Source organism: Asparagus officinalis, chromosome 7, assembly GCF_001876935.1.
Source record: "Asparagus officinalis chromosome 7, Aspof.V1, whole genome shotgun sequence".
In the NCBI taxonomy this organism is placed as follows: domain Eukaryota; kingdom Viridiplantae; phylum Streptophyta; class Magnoliopsida; order Asparagales; family Asparagaceae; genus Asparagus; species Asparagus officinalis.
In genome coordinates, this window is record NC_033800.1 from 110,413,212 (window position 1) to 110,421,495 (window position 8,284).

An 8,284-nucleotide genomic window follows, 5' to 3' on the forward strand; every position below is an offset into this window, starting at 1 on the left:
CGAGGTTCAAAGTTCATCATCGGAGTTGAAGTTCGTCAATGAAAACAAAGTTTTTCATCAGACTTAAAGCTTGTCAGTGAAGACAAGGCTCGTCATCAGACTTGAAGCTCGTCAGTGAAGACGAAGTTCATCTAAGGAAAATCCACCAGATTTGCTACGCAGTTGAACTCAGCTATCGAAGATGAAGTTCGTTAGTGAATACGAAGTTCATCATACGAAGTCAGTGAAGACAAATTTGTCAACAAAAGCTCGCTTACTACAAAGTTTGCCTTATAAGACGAACTTCGCTGCGTATCGAGGCTCATCCAATTTGACGAACTCCGTGTCAATCAAAGACGAGGCTCGTCGTCCATATGAGATTTAGTTGTAACGACTCCAAAGACTTAGTCAGTCACGTGGGCTAATCTTCAGGAGCATGTTACGACGTGTGCTGATTTAGTGGAGGCAGTTATGCCCCTCTACCCGTGATTGTAGCACATCGGTTACGTGCTTAAACCCTATAAATAGCCATGGATGGTTACAGAGGAAAAGGTTTGGATTTTTAGACTTTTTGCAATCATCAGAGATTAGAGCTCCTGTGTATAGATCTAGAATTCGAATCTCGATTCTAGCAGCTTTACGAACGTCAGAAGGTACATCAATTTTGTTCTGATCATCAACGGGAAGCAATCTCGACTCAAGCATCAAGGGAAGCATCTTGTCGCCAACAAGAGCCCACGTTAAACAAGGAGGAGCTAAATTAATTTTCTATTCATCTGTAATCGAGAAAGAGAGTGAGTGATTATAAGGGTTTCATACCAAGTGATAGAACCCAGTTTTCTTAAAACAAGAGAATCAATCCCAGTCAATTTTTCGACCCTACAGCGAGCAGGTGGAAAACATAATCAAAAGGCTGGAAGTCGAAGAGCCTTGATCTAAAAGAGGAACTTCGAAACCGAGTGCCCCCCAGGAACCCTTCTCGATCGAGGGGAAAGGAGATCATGGCTATTGATTCTACTCCAGCCCCCAAGTCAGCTCAGAGACAAAAGCTCAAGTCTTTCGAGCAGCGCCCTCCGAGGCAATACGACTTCAAGGAAAACCAAGTTTTTGTTACATTCGATACTCTCCTTCAAAGCAGCATGATCAATCTGTCAGAGATCACAAAGCCTAAAGACATGAACAAAACAAATGATCCGAACTACTGTGCGTACCACAGGTTTTTGGATCGTCATACCTCCAAATGCTATATCCTTAAGGATAAGCTGTAGGCTCTTTATGGTGCGAGAGTCCTAAAGAAGGAGAAGGTGCAAAAGAACGAGACTATTGATTCTACTCCAGCCCCCAAGTCAACTCAGAGACAGAAGCTCAAGTCTTTCGAGCAGCGCCCTCCGAGGCAATACGACTTCAAGAAAGACCAAGTTTTGGCTACCTTCGATACTCTCCTTCAGAGCAGCATGATCAATCTGTCAGAGATCACGAAGCCTGAAGACGTGAACAAAACAAATGATCCGAACTACTGTACGTACCACAGGTTTTTGGGTCATCATACCTCCAAATGATCTATCCTTAAGGATAAGCTGCATGCTCTTTATGACGAGAGAGCCCTAAAGAAGGAGAAGGTGCAAAAGAACGAGACTACAAACATGGTCACTCTAAAGTTTGGGACAGATCTTCTTGAAGTCCATGCACCAGCATGGGTTGTACCCATCTCCAGGGCGGACCTAAAGATTGTCAATGCCGATCCTCACGATCAACAAAAGAAAGGCTTGGTGCCATAGATCTTGCCATCAGGATAGGTGATGTGGGTCCATCCTGATCTCCTCAACGACGAGCAGTGGATTTACAACAAGTCCAAAGGCAATCCTAAGCTCTGTAACGTCATTTCGGTAATTCCGGATGATGACAAAGTAAGGATAGTGACCCTCATCGATTCCGACAGTGAGGTAAACGCCTTGATTACCCGAGCAGGGAAAGACTTTGCCAAGAACTACCCTCCGACAGTGGAAAGTTAGGCAAGACTGTAGGCATATAAAATTGCTTATAGGTCCCCTAGCATAGCTCGGCACAAACCGACGAACCAACGAGGCGATGGCATCGATGAATCGTACGCAAGCGACGGAATGCACCCATACGCGTTCAGAATCAAGCCAAGTGTCAAAGAATCAACGAGTCATCCAACCGGGAGCGGACTCGGACGAATCGCGATCGAATCAAGATCAGTTTCGAACTCAAACTCAAAAGCCGATTTACTGCCTAATCGGGATCCAGGCTTCCAAATCAAGATCCCGATCAAATCAAAGTTCACAACAGAACCACAACCGAATCACGGACAGAACCGGAAACAACGGAAAACAACGGAACGAACAACACCCGGAGGGGCTCGGCCGAAACTGAGCCACCTCAAGGTGGCTCGGCCCAGGCCGAGCCACCCTGAGGTGGCTCGGGTTGAGCCGAGCCCTCAGGGTGTCGGCAGGCCGAGTTCCCCGCTTGGTAGCTCGGCGAAGGCCGAGCCACCCGGGGTGCTCCAGCCCCACCCCTGGGTGCCGAGCCACCTCAGGGTGGGTCGGCATGAGCGAGCGCACCTTAGGTGCCGTACGCGCTTGGATGTTGGCACACGTCGCACATGGGCAGGGGACGTCACTGGGTGTGAAGCCCTATAATAGGCCCAAGGTGTTATTGAAGAGGTTAGATTTTGGAGGAGGCGAAGCCCTGCAGGATTGGAGACTCAGAATATAGATCTAACTTCTGGAAGGACATCAGGACTTGCTCATCCAAATCTGGGTACTCGCGCCGGATCCCTCCTCTCACGTCGTTCGAGAGGTCGGATCTCAGACTACGTCTCGCTACACTCCGGATCTATAGCTGCCTTAGATCCCGAGACTTGGACGATTGTTTCCTTGTGAAACGATTCCTCCGCATTATTCCTTGGGTGAGAATAATACCTGTTTATACTGCGTGATCGGACCGATCTAGATTCGCCGCCTGTGCCTGGTTCCACCGGCAACAACCCCCGGCGCCAGGCAAGAACCCACAAGTTGTGCGAGCGACTGCAAAAAACCAGCGGGAGGCTCCGTGATTCCGTTCGACCAAAGGCAAGGAAACAAAGTTGTAATTTTGATTTCTTTTCATTTGCTAACATCATTTTCGTTGTAACCGGATCTTTATTTAAAAAGACCGTCTTTGTCAATCGGAAGTAAACTATTACAAGAGTTTACAATGGAATCATTATAAAAAGCAACGAATTTACCAGCGAACAATCTAAGAGCGACCACAGTGGGAGCCACCCGATCTCCGCCCACGACAGATCGAGAGCGTCGCAGCGACGGACTCTCAATCCCCGGGGGCGTGAGGAGGCTCGAATACCGAGTTCGGATCGACCAAGTTCGAGGAGTACCTTTATCTCGTCAGATCTACCTCCCCCCGCAAGTCCAAGAAGTCCAAGTTCTCCTCCAGGAGAAAGGTTTTCGTTGTGTCATTGAAAGAAGTCCGAAAGCCACCAACGATAGATCTCGCCCCGTTGATGCCCACGGGTCGCATCGTGATCCTGCCATGTCCAACCAGGTCAGATCTGCTTCTTGTGCCAACCCTTCGCCGCAGGGGGCGTGCGGTGACTCTCTCGAGAGAGCCCCAAAGGGCAACGGTCAACGCCTGCGAACGGATTCGCCAAAGGCCCATGGAGTCAGTCTGCCCAGGGATCCGCTACAACGCGGATCTGAAGAAGAAAAGAGGCAAGCAGCCTCAACAATCAATGAATGGTGGTTCCTCCAAGCTGTCAACAATGGAATGGGTCCGTGTCAAACGGAATCGTTCGACGCTGGAAGAACGCATCCGCAAACGTCGCGCACTATCAGCGCAGGCACGGGCTCAAGCCGAAGAAGCCCGTAGAATGTTGCAGAAAGAGGTGGTCAAGAAGCCGCCATCAACCCGCCAAGTCTGGAGGCCAAAGTCTGAAGCGGCAATTCAGGGTAAGGAGCAACCTTTGCAGCCTCCAACCAAAATTCAACCTCCGGCGAACCAAGCTAAGTCGCCGAGAATTCCCATAGCTACTCCAGGTGATCGTGCAGAATCCTCCCGAAGGAGAAAATCAGTCTTGGAGCGCCTTGGTCCACTTCCCGAGGAGCGAAGCAAAGCTCCGATCCAAGAACGTTTGGGCCCACTAAGAAAGCCCCGAACGAATCAACACGCTGGAGGTCACCGCAACCCTCAACATGACAAAGAAATCATGGCCCCCAATTTGCGCATTGAAGTTCAGGAGCCCGCTGAGAATTCACACCCAAAAAGACATGTCTCAAGTCGCGTGACTCTTGAAAGTCCAAGGAAGGCAATTCTCCCTCAGAAGGAAACGTTATCATCTGATGATGATTACGTTATACCTGAGAAGTCGTGCCAACACACGATAGGTTGCTCTGACTTTCAAACGGACGAGCTGTACTATCATGCTGGGGGTACGAGCAAAGCCAGAAAGAGGAGTCCTCGAAGGCTAGAAACTCAGTGCCCTTGTTCAAAGCTCATTCGGGCGGTACTGTCTCAATGCAACTGCATCAAGGTAGTCCCCGAGAGAATTTCAGTGTTCGAAAGGCTCAGCACCGAAACGCCAAAACCAAGGCATAGGCGCTTCCGGCAAAGAAGAACGGTGGTTAAAGACGGAGAATTTCCGAGGGTCACCACCAATATGACCAGCAAGGGGACATCGGCACAGGATGATTTCGAGTCGATTCTGAAAGCATCTCGGCGCCTAACCCGTCTGCAGTGTGGAGCAATCGCACGAGGAACTTATGGTAGGGTTCGAGTACCTTCAGAAGGTGAAGAATCGGATACCTGCTCCGCAATCGCATCAACTTATGGTAGGGTTCGGACAAGATTGCCTTCGGAAGATGAAGAATCGGATTCCTGCTCTGCTGTCGCATCGGACAATACAGTGTCCAGCGAAGGACAACCCCGCGAGTCATTTATGATAAGCGCGGAAGAAATGGCCAAGATGCTTGAAGACGCTTTGGCTAAGCAGAAAGAAAGTTTCAAATTTGAGATGGAGATGGCCATGCAGCAGATGAGAGAAATGCATGACCAACAAATCCAAGCATTGGCGAACCAGCAAGGCGAGCCGAGTCGTCGCAACCAAGCCCATCAGGAGGACGAGGATACGAATGCTCACGATGCCAATAACCCTCCTGTCAATGCGGGGGGTGGTAACGAGGATGCCAACGAGGATACAAGTGAAGACTTGAAGATCAAAGATCTCGAGAGCAAAATCAACACATTGATCTCCGCTCAAGAGACGAAGAAAACAGGCATTCCCTGTCCATACCCAAGAGAGTGGGAATCGATCCCCTATCCGGCGAAGTTCAGTCTGATTAACTTCACGCCGTTCGATGGGAAGGGTTCCCCCACTCAGCATTTGATTTATTTCAAATCGCACCTGGGTATTATTTCCGGCAATGAGCCTCTGATGGTGCGGTCATTCGTCGGCACTCTTCGCGGAGCCGCCTTCGATTGGTACCGCCGCCTCAAGCCAGGAAGCGTAAGTAGCTGGGACGACATGGAGACGAAATTCCTCGCTAACTTCTTCGACGACGACACCGAGATATCTATCGGATCGTTGCTCGATGAGAAGCAGAAGGACGGAGAGTTAGTCGATACCTTCGTCAAAAGGTTCCGGAACAAGGCGATGAATTGCCGGGACCCGATCACCGAGGAATTCATTCTCCAGACCTGCCATAATAATCTGTCCTTAGACGTATTGGAAGCAATGGGGACAGCACCGTCTGACACTTGGAAGGATCTGAAGGTCCGAGGGGAGCAGGCTGAGCGATTCCTTAGAAGGAAGAAGGCCGAGAGAAACCAACCGATATAATCCGATGGACTCAAACTTCGCCTCTCGTGGTAAGGGCAAGGCACCTGCAGCTGCTGGTGGTGTTAATCAAGCGTCACAACAGCAATCTCGAAGGCAGCAAAAGACTTCGGGTCCGAGATTCCAAAAAGAGTACTCTTTCAAGGACGAAGATGTTCCAGCCATCTTCGATTCCCTCCTTGAAGGTAACAAGATCAAGCTACAACCTATCACACACCAGGAGGAAGCTGACAACACTACGGACCCAAAGTACTGTGCATACCACAGGAGTGTCGTTCATCCCACCAAGGATTGCTTAACTCTCAAGAATAGCATTCAGACCTTGGTTGAGGCCGGCGTCATAACGCTAAGGTAAGCCAATTGAGAACGGCAACACTCCAAAGAGTATACGAGTATAAACTGTTTCTCATAACTCCAAAGAGTATACAAGTATAAACTGTTTCTCAATCCTCCGACCGGTATAAGAGGTTAAACTACTCCCTGATACTCCAATAGGTATATGAGTCTAAACTGTTTCCCCACTTTTTAACGGGAAGTTCCTGGAGAATATTAAGCTAATATTCTTAAGGATAACCCGGCTAAGTAACTGATAATAATGTCCGAACCAGTTCCGCAGAGGAAACTGGGGGTGGACGATTTATGTAACGGGAAGTTCCCAAAACCACAGCAATGTAATGAATAAGAACTCCCGTTCAAATTCTCACCGTGTCTGTGCACTCAACACTCTCTCTGTTAGAGTCTGGACGTAAAGTACCCACTTGGTCAAACCTTCTTACAGTTAGGACCACAGTCAAAATCCCCTCTCGATTCCCCCAATGAACGAGAGGTCCACAAATTGAGCGATCAAACCTTCCTACAGTTAGGATTGTCTCAAAACACCCACTTGGTCAAACCTTCTTACAGTTAGGACCACAGTCAAAATCCCCTCTCGATTCTCCCAATGAACGAGAGGTCCACAAATCAAGCGATCAAACCTTCCTACAGTTAGGATCGTCTTAAACCTTCCATTCGGTCAAACCTTTCTACAGTTAGGACCAAAACCAAAATCCCCTCTCGATTCCTCTAATGAACGAGAGGTCCACTTCCAAATCGAGTGATCAAACCTTCCTACAGTTAGGGTCACCTCAAACTCCTGTTTGGCCAAACCTTCCTACAGTTAGGGTCAAAACCATAATTCACTCTCGATAAACGAGAAATTCATCTTTAGTTCAGTAATCAAACCTTCCGACAGTTAGGGTTATCTGAATCTTTTCAATTCTTGGAGTGGAGATCCCACTCTTGGTTTCACCTTTCCGGATTCTGGGGGTGGAGATCCCACCTCGAGTTTCCTTTCCAGCTGAAGATAGAATATAAAATTCTTCTTTTCAGCGTCGGGAGATAGAATATAAAATTCTTCCTCTCCCATTTCGGGTTCGTCTTTGCCCCAAGAGAAGACAGAGCATAGGTACGTCGAGCGAAATAATCCAAACAAGGAAACCCTCATGTATATACCTTGTATCTCAAATTGTAAATCCCTAAACACCAAACCCAAAATCTAATACAGGAACAATAATAAAGAGAAATACAACCCATCTCAAAACTTAAATACTGTGTCATGTCATAACCAAATAAGTGTCAAAGGTCAAAATTACATAAGTGTCATGTACAGCCTAGGTAGCTATCATGTCCAAATCTCATGTAATCATGTCATGTCCTGATTTAGATAAGTGTCATACTCATAGCTTAACAAATGTCCAAGACGTGGTCAAATATGTAAATGTCCAACACGATGACTGAAATGGATTATAGTCCAACACGAGGACTTTAGTGGATTATAGTCCAACACGAGGACTTCAATGGATTATAGTCCAACACGAGGACTTCAATGGATTATAGTCCAACACGAGGACTTCAATGGATTATAGTCCAACACGAGGACTTCAATGGATTATAGTCCAACACGAGGACTGTATATATAAACCATGGAATACTAGAAGTAAAGGTATACATATTCTACTCTTGTGCATGCCTCACGGTACAGATCTAAGCTTGTGTCAGAAAAGTCATCTCATATGTGTAGATGAAAACATGAATACTACAATTTAATACTCGATAAACAAGGCAACTACTCATGTTCAACAAAAGTTCAATAGAACCCTCGATCATATATGAACACTGTATGAAAGTATAAGCATAGTAGTTGATCAAGCAGAAATACAAACGAAATAGGAAAAACTCCGATGAGTCGACTCAAATCAGCACATCTGCAGTTTTCTGCAGAACATAGCATTAGTAAAATGAGAATATCTTTCTCTGGACAAACTCTTTTTAAGAATAGTTTTTCGTTTTGGAAACTAGACTCACATAGATATCATTTGACACTAATTTGGCTCAGTTTGGAGTTCATATGGTATTTTAAATTTCCAGTCAAACATTTTAAATGTGCAGCAGATTTTCTGCTGGATATATCATCAGTAA